The sequence below is a fragment of the Arachis stenosperma genome, chromosome 3 (genome assembly GCF_014773155.1).
Source record: "Arachis stenosperma cultivar V10309 chromosome 3, arast.V10309.gnm1.PFL2, whole genome shotgun sequence".
Classification (NCBI taxonomy): domain Eukaryota; kingdom Viridiplantae; phylum Streptophyta; class Magnoliopsida; order Fabales; family Fabaceae; genus Arachis; species Arachis stenosperma.
Genome location: NC_080379.1, coordinates 136,002,880 through 136,011,871, shown reverse-complemented (window position 1 = coordinate 136,011,871; position 8,992 = coordinate 136,002,880). Strand labels below are relative to the sequence as shown.

The 8,992-nt window shown below is 38.8% G+C and overlaps 1 non-coding gene across 1 annotated transcript; it reads right to left on the bottom strand.

Moving 5' to 3' along the window:
* Positions 1–7,782: 7,782 nt before the first annotated feature.
* Positions 7,783–7,890, bottom strand: LOC130970915 (small nucleolar RNA R71). The gene has a single exon (XR_009082160.1). It is a non-coding gene; the product is annotated as a small nucleolar RNA R71 (small nucleolar RNA).
* Between the last annotated feature and the right edge of the window lie 1,102 nt (positions 7,891–8,992).

The window sequence follows — 8,992 nt, the reverse complement described above, 5'->3', positions numbered from 1 at the left end:
CATCTGTCGGTTCTCGATCATGTCGGAATAGAATCCAGTGATTTTTTTGCGTCTGTCACTACGCCCAACACTCACGAGTTTGAAGCTCATCATAGTCATCCCATCTTAGATCCTACTCGGAATACCATAGACAAGGTTTAGACTTTCCAGATCTTAGGAATGGCCACCAATAATTCTAGCTTATACCACGAAGATTCTGATTAAGGAATCCAAGAGATACACGCTCAATCTAAGGTAGAACGGAAGTGGTTGTCAGGCACGCGTTCATAGGTGAGAATGATGATAAGTATCACGGATCATCACATTCATCATGTTGAAGTGCAGCGAATATCTTAGAATAAGAATAAGCTGAATTTAATAGAAGAATAATAGTAATTGCATTAATACTCGAGGAACAGCAGAGCTCCACACCTTAATCTATGGTGTGTAGAAACTCCACCGTTGAAAATACATAAGTGATAAAGGTCTAGGCATGGCCGTGAGGCCAGCCCCCAATGTCTAAGGACTAACAATAATCAAAGATGTTCCAGAAGCTCGTCCAAAGATTGATTTACAATAGTAAAAAGTCCTATTTATACTAGACTAGCTACTAGGGTTTACAGAAATAAGTTTAAGTGCAGAAATCCACTTTCGGGGCCCACTTTGGTGTGTGATTGGGCTGAGCTTGAGCTTTACACGTGAAGAGGCTTCTCCTGGCATTAAACGCCAAGTTGTAACGTGTTTTTAGTGTTTAACTCTGGTTTGTGACGTGTTTCTGGCGTTTTACTCCAGAATACAGCATGGAACTGGCAATGAACGTCAGTGCGTCATCTAAACTCGAATAAAGTATAGACTATTATATATTGCTAAAAAGCCCTGGATGTCTACTTTCCAACTCAATTGAGAGCGCGCCATTTGGAGTTTTGTAGCTCCCGAAAATCTATTTCGAGTGCAGGGAGTTCAGAATCCAACAGCATCAGCAGTCCTTTGTCAGCCTCCTATCAGATTTTTGCTCAGTTCCCTCAATTTCAGCTAGAAAATACCTGAAATCACATAAAAATACACAAACTCATAGTAAAGTCCAGAAATGTGAATTTTGCATAAAAACTAATAAAAACATCCCTAAAAGTAGCTAGATCCTACTAAAAACTACCTAAGAACAATGCCAAAAAGCATATAAATTATCCGCTCATCACAACACCAAACTTAAATTGTTGCTTGTCCCCAAGCAACTGAAAATCAAATAGGATAAAAATAAGAGAATATACTATAAATTCCAAAATATCAATGAAGCTTAGTTCTAATTAGATGAGCGGGACTAGTATCTTTTTGCTTCTGAATAGTTTTGGCATCTCACTTTATCCTTTGAAGTTTAGAATGATTGGCATCCATAGGAACTCAGAGTTAATATAGTGTTATTGATTCTCCTAGTTAAGTATGTTGATTCTTGAACACAGCTACTTTTATGAGTCTTGGCCGTGGCCCTAAGCATTTTGTTTTCCAGTATTACCACCGGATACATAAATGCCACAGACACATGACTGGGTGAATCTTTTCAGATTGTGACTCAGCTTTGCTAAAGTCCCCAGTTAGAGGTGTCCAAAGCTCTTAAGCACACTCTTTTTGCTTTGGATCACGACTTTAACCACTGAGTCTCAAGCTTTTCACTTGGACCTGCATGCCACAAGCACATGGTTAGGGACAGCTTGATTTAGCCACTTAGGCCTGGATTTTATTTCCTTGGGCCCTCCTATCCATTGATGCTCAAAGCCTTGGATCCTTTTTACCCGTGCCTTTTGGTTTTAAGGGCTATTGGCTTTTTCTGCTTGCTTTTTCTTTTTCTTTCTCAAAAAAAAAATTTTTCAAGCTTTGTTCTTCACTACTTTTTCTTGCTTCAAGAATCAATTTTATGATTTTTCAGATCATCAATAACATTTCTCTTTTTCATCATTCTTTCAAGAGCCAACAATTTTAACATTCATAAACAACAAGATAAAAAATATGCACTGTTCAAGCATTCATTCAGAAAACAAAAAGTATTGTCACCACATCAATATAATTAAACTAATTTCAAGGATGAATTCGAAACTCATGTACTTTTTGTTCTTTTGTATTAAAATTATTTTTCATTTAAGAAAGGTGAATGATTCATGGAATTATTCATAGCCTTAAGACATAGTTACTAAATACTAATGATCATGTAATAAAGACACAAACATAGACAAACATGAAGCTCAAAACCGAAAAACAGAGAAATAAGAACAAGGAAGTTAAGGAATAAGTCCACCTTAGTGATGGTGGCGCCTTCTTCTTGAAGGACCAATGGTGTTCTGGAGCTCCTCTATGTCTCTTCCTTGCCTTTGTTGCTCCTCCCTCATAGCTCTTTGATCTTCTCTAATCTCATTGAGAATGATGGAGTGCTCTTGGTGTTCCACCCTTAATTGGTTTATGTCATGACTCAATCCTTCTAGAGAGGTGTTGAGTTGTTCCAAATAGTTGTTTGGAGGAAAATGCATCCCTTGAGGCATCTCAGGAATTTCTTGATGATGAGCTTCCTCATGCGTCTCTTGAGATCCATGAATATGCTCTCTTGTTTGCTCCATCCTCTTCTTAGTGATGGGCTTGTCCTCTTCAATGAGGATGTCTCCTTCTATGACAACTCCAGCTAAGTTGCATAGATGGCAAATGAGATGAGGAAAAGCTAGCCTTGCTAAGGTGGAGGGCTTTTCGGCTACTTTATAGAGTTCTAGAGGGATGACTTTATGAACTTCTACCTCCTCTCCAATCATGATGCTATGGATCATGATGGCCCGATCCACAGTTACTTTGGATCGGTTGCTAGTGGGGATGATAGAGCGTTGGATGAACTCCAACCATCCTCTAGCCACAGGCTTAAGGTCCAGTCTTCTCAATTGAACCGGCTTGCCTTTTGAGTCTTTTTTTCATTAAGCTCTGTCCACACATATGTCCATGAGGACTTGGTCCAACCTTTGATCGAAGTTGACCCTTCTAGTGTAGGGGCGTACGTCTTCTTGCATCATCGGCAAGTTGAACGCCAACCTTACGTTCTCCGGACTGAAATCTAAGCATTTCCCCCGAACCATTGTAAGCCAATTCTTTGGGTTTGGGTTCATGCTTTGATCATGGTTCCTAGTGATCCATGCGTTTACATGGAACTCTTGAACCATTAAGATTCCGACTTATTGAATGGGGTTGGTGAGAACTTCCCAACCTCTTTTTATAATTTCTTGTCGGATCTCCGGATACTCATTTTTCTTGAGCATGAAAGGGACCTTAGGGATCACCTTTTTCTTGGCCACAACTTCATAGAAGTGGTCTTGATGGACCTTTAAGATGAATCTCTCCATCTCCCATGACTCGAAGGTGGAAGCTTTTGTCTTCCCTTTCCTCTTTCTAGAGGTTTCTCCAGCCTTAGGCACCATAAATGGTTATGAAAAAACAAAAAAAGCTATGCTTTTACCACACCAAACTTAGAATGTTTCTCTCCCTCGAGCAAAAGAAGAAAGAATAGAAGAAGAAGAAGAAGATATGGAGGAGAGGGAGAGAGGTGTGGGTTTCGGCCAAGGGGATGAAGAGAGGGTAGGGTTTGTGAAAATGAAGAAGGATGGAACGATTTATATAGTGGAAGGAGAGGTGTTGGGTACGGTCATTTAGAGTGGGTTTGGGTGGGAAAGAGATTTTGAATTTGAAGATAGGTGAGGTTTATGGGGAAGAGTGGATGGATGTAATTGGTGAAGGGGTAATGGGAAAGAGAGATTGAGGTGATTGGTAAAGGGTATAGTGTTATTGGATTGTGTGAAGAAGAGAGAAGTGGGGTAGGTCGGGATCCTGTGGGGTCCACAGATCCTGAGGTGATCCTGTGGGGTCCACAGATCTTGAGGTGTCAAGGATTTCTCATCCCTGTACCTCTTAGGCGTGTAAAATGCCCTCTCTATGCAATCCTGGCATTTAACACCAGACTGCAGCTTGTTTTTGGCTTTAAACACCAGACAGATGTTTGTTTCTGGCATTTAAACGCCAGACAGCTCTTCCTCTAGAGTGTGCTTTTTCTTCTGCTATTTTTTATTCTATTTTTAATTTTGCAATTGTTTTATGACTCCACATGATCATAAACCTCATAAAACATAAAAGAACAAAAGAAATATAGATAAATAAAAATTGGGTTGCCTCCCAATAAGCGCTTCTTTAATGTCAATAGCTTGATAGTGAGCTCTCATGGAGCTTCACAGATGTTCAGAGCATTGTTGGGACCACTGATGAGCGGATAATTTATACGCTTTTTGGCATTGTTTTTAGTATGTTTTTAGTATGTTTTAGTTAGTTTTTATTATATTTTTATTAGTTTTTATTTAAAATTCACTTTTCTGGACTTTACTATGAGTTTGTGTGTTTTTCTGTGATTTCAGGTATTTTTTGGCTGAAATTGAGGGACCTGAGCAAAAATCTTATTCAGAGGCTGAAAAGGACTGCAGATGCTGTTGGATTCTGACCTCCCTTCACTCGAAGTGGATTTTCTGGAGTTACAGAAGCCCAATTGGCGCCCTCTTAATTGCGTTGGAAAGTAGACATCCTAGGATTTCCAGCAATATATAATAGTCTATACTTTGTCTGAGATTTGATGGCCCAAACTGGCGTTTCAAATCAGCTCAAGACTGCCCGGCGTTAAACGCCGGAACTGGCACAGAAGTGGGAGTTAAACGCCCAAACTGGCACAAAAGCTGGCGTTTAACTCCAAGAAAAGTCTCTACACATGAAAGCTTCAATGCTCAGCCCAAGCACACACCAAGTGGGCCCGGAAGTGGATTATTATGTCATTTACTCATCTTTGTAAATCCTAAGCTACTAGTTCTCTATAAATAGGACTTTTTGCTATTGTATTTTCATCTGGGTAGCTATCTTTGAGTAGTCTTATGCTATCTTAGATCATGGGGCTGGCCTCACGGCCATGCCTAGACCTTGTTCTTATGTATTTTCAACGGTGGAGTTTCTACACACCATAGATTAAGGTGTGGAGCTCTGCTGTACCTCGAGTATTAATGCAATTACTATTGTTCTTCTCTTCAATTCAGCTTATTCTTGTTCTAAGATATTCATTCGTACCCAAGAACATGATGAATGTGATGATTATGTGACGCTCATCATCATTCTCACTTATGAACGTGTGCCTAACAACCACTTCCGTTCTACAAGCAAACAAGGCTTGAATGTTTATCTCTTGGATTCCTTAATCAGAATCTTCGTGGTATAAGCTAGAATTGATGGCGGCATTCTTGAGAATTCGGAAAGTCTAAACCTTGTCTGTGGTATTTCGAGTAGGATTCAAGGATTGAATGACTGTGACGAGCTTCAAACTCGCGATTGTGGGGCGTTAGTGACAGACGCAAAAGAATCACTGGATTCTATTCCAACATGATCGAGAACCGACAGCTGATTAGCCGTGCTGTGACAGAGCGCGTTGAACATTTTCACTGAGAGGACGGGACTGTAGCCACTGACAATGGTGATGCTCAACATACAGCTTGCCATGGAAAGGAGTAAGAAGGATTGGATGAAGACAGTAGGAAAGCAGAGAGACGGAAGGGACAAAGCATCTCCATACGCTTATCTGAAGTTCTCACCAATGAATTACATAAGTATCTCTATCTTTATTTTATGTTTTATTTATCTTTTAATCATTAATCCTCCATAACCATTTGAATCCACCTGACTGAGATTTACAAGATGACCATAGCTTGCTTCATACCAACAATCTCCGTGGGATCGACCCTTACTCGCGTAAGGTTTATTACTTGGACGACCCAGTGCACTTGCTAGTTAGTTGTGCGAAGTTGTGATAAAGAGTTGAGATTGCAATTGAGCGTACCATGTTGATGGCGCCATTGATGATCACAATTTCATGCACCAAGTTTTTGGCGCCGTTGCCGGGTATTGTTTGAGTTTGGACAACTGACGGTTCATCTTGTTGCTTAAATTAGGTAATTTTATTTTATGTTTAAGCTTTTTACTTTTAGAAAATTTTTCAAAAATACAAAAAAATTTTATAAAATCTTAAAATAAAAAAAATGTTTTATGTTTCTTGTTTGAGTCTAGTGTCTAATTTTAAGTTTGGTGTCAATTGCATTCATCTAATTTTCAAAAAATTGCATGCATTGTGTTCTTCATTGATCTTCAAGTTGTTCTTGATGATTTCCTTGTTCTGATCTTTAAATTCTCTTGTCTTGAGTGTTTTGTTGTTTCTCATATGCATTCTCAATTTGTTAGTGTCAATAGTATACAAACTTCTAAGTTTGGTGTCTTGCATGCATTGTTTATTTGATCTTAATTTCATTTTGATTATTCCTCATCATTAAAAATTCAAAAAAAATTTTAATTTGTGTCTTTTCAAGTCAATAATATAGAGAATTGAAGATTCAGAACATACAGCAGAGGAATTACACAGAAAAAGCTGGGCGTTCAAAACGCCCAGTGAGGAAGGAAAACTGGCGTTTAAACGCCAGCCAGGGTACCTGGCTGGGCGTTTAACGCCCAAAGGGGTAGCATTTATCCATTCTGGCGTTTAACGCCAGGATGGCACAAGAGGGAAGATTTTGTTTTTAATTCAAATTTTTTCAAGTTTTCATAATTTTTCAAAATCAAATCTTTTTCAAATCATATCTTTTCAATCATATATTTTCAAAATCAATTTCTTTCCATTTTTCAAAAATACTTGCTAACAATTAATGATTTGATTCAAACATTTCAAGTATGTTGCCTTTTCTGTTGAGAAAGGTTTAATGTCTGAATCATATCTTTTAAAATTTCTTGTTAGCTAAGTCATTAATTTTAAAAAAATTAAATCTTTTTAAACTGTTTTTCAATCATAACTTTTCAATCATATCTTATTAATCACATCTTTTTTAAAATAGTTTTCAATCATATCTTTTTTATTTCTACTTTCAAAAATCTTTTTCAAAAATCACTTTATTTCTTTCCCAACTTTAATTTTCGAAAATCATTCTTCAGTTTTTCAAAATTTCTTCAAAATCTTTTACTTTAATTTCAAAAATTCTTCCCCTCTTCTCACATCCTTCTATTTATGGACTAACACTCCTCCTCAATGCAAAATTCGAACTATATCCCTCTTGATAAGTTCGAATTCTTCTACCTCCTCCTTCTATTCTTCTTTTCCTCTGACACCTCAAGGAATCTCTATACTGTGACATAGAGAATTCCATACTTTCTTGTTCTCTTCTCTTTCATATGAGCAGGAGCAAGGACAAAAGCATTCTTGTTGAGGCTGACCCTGAACCTGAAAGGACCTTGAAGCGAAAGCTAAGAGAAGCTAAAGCACTACTCTCTGTAGAGGACCTAACAGAAATCTTCAAACAAGAAGAAGACATGGCAGCTGAAAACAACAACAATGCCAACAATGCAAGGAAGGTGCTGGGTGACTTTACTGCACCTACTCCCGACTTCTATAGGAGAAGCATCTCTATCCCTGCCATTGGAGCAAACAACTTTGAGCTTAAGCCTCAATTAGTTTCTCTAATGCAACAAAATTGCAAGTTCCATGGACTTCCATCAGAAGATCCTCATCAGTTTTTAGCAGAATTCTTGCAAATCTGTGACACTGTCAAGACCAATGGGGTTGACCCTGAGGTCTACAGACTTATGCTATTCCCTTTTGCTGTAAGAGACAGAGCTAGGATATGGTTGGACTCACAACCTAAAGAAAGCCTGAACTCTTGGGAAAAGCTAGTCAATGCCTTCTTGGCAAAGTTCTTTCCACCTCAAAAATTGAGTAAGCTTAGAGTGGAAGTCCAAACCTTCAGACAGAAGGAAGGTGAATCCCTCTATGAAGCTTGGGAAAGTTACAAACAATTGATCAGAAAGTGTCCTTCTGACATGCTTTCTGAATGGAGCATCATAGGTATCTTCTATGATGGTCTGTCTGAACTGTCCAAGATGTCATTGGATAGCTCTGCTAGAGGATCTCTTCATCTAAAGAAGACGCCTGCAAAAGCTCAAGAACTCATTAAAATGGTTGCAAATAACCAATTCATGTACACTTCTGACAGGAATCCTATGAGCAATGGGATGAATCAGAAGAAAGGAGTTCTTGAGATTGATACTCTGAATGCCATATTGGCTCAGAATAAAATATTGACTCAGCAAGTCAATATGATTCTCAAAGTCTGTCTGGAATGCAAGCTGCACCAGGCAGTACTAAGGACGCTTCATCTGAAGAAGAAGCTTATGATTCTGAGAACCCATCAATGGAAGAGGTGAATTACATGGGAGAACCCTATGGAAACACCTATAATCCTTCATGGAGAAATCATCCAAATCTCTCATGGAAGGATCAACAGAGACCTCAAAAAGGTTTCAACAACAATAATGGTGGAAGAAACAGGTTTAGCAATGGCAAGCCTTTTCCATCATCTTCTCAGCAACAGACAAAGGATTCTAAGCAGAGCCACTCTGACTTAGTAACCATGGTCTCTGATCTAATCAAAACCACTCAAAGTTTCATGACTGAAATAAGGTCCTCCATTAGAAACTTGGAGGCACAAGTGGGTCAGCTGAGTAAGAAAGTTACTGAACTCCCTCCTAGTACTCTTCCAAGCAATACAGAAGAAAATCCAAAAGGAGAGTGTAAGGCCATCAACATGGCCGAATTTGGAGAGGAGGAAGAGGCAGTGATCGCCACTGAGGAAAACCTCAATGAACGTTCACTGGCCTCCAATGAGTTCCCTAATGAGGAACCATGGGAATCTGAGGCTCACACTGAGACCATAGAGATTCCATTCGATTTACTTCTGCCATTCATGAGCTCTGATGAGTATTCTTCCTCTGAAGAGGATGAAGATGTTACTGAAGAGCAAGTTGCTAAGTATCTTGGAGCAATCATGAAGCTAAATGACAAGTTATTTGGTAATGAGACATGGGAGGAGGAACCCCCTTTGCTCACCAAAGAATTGGATGACTTGACTAGGCAGAGATTACCTCAAAA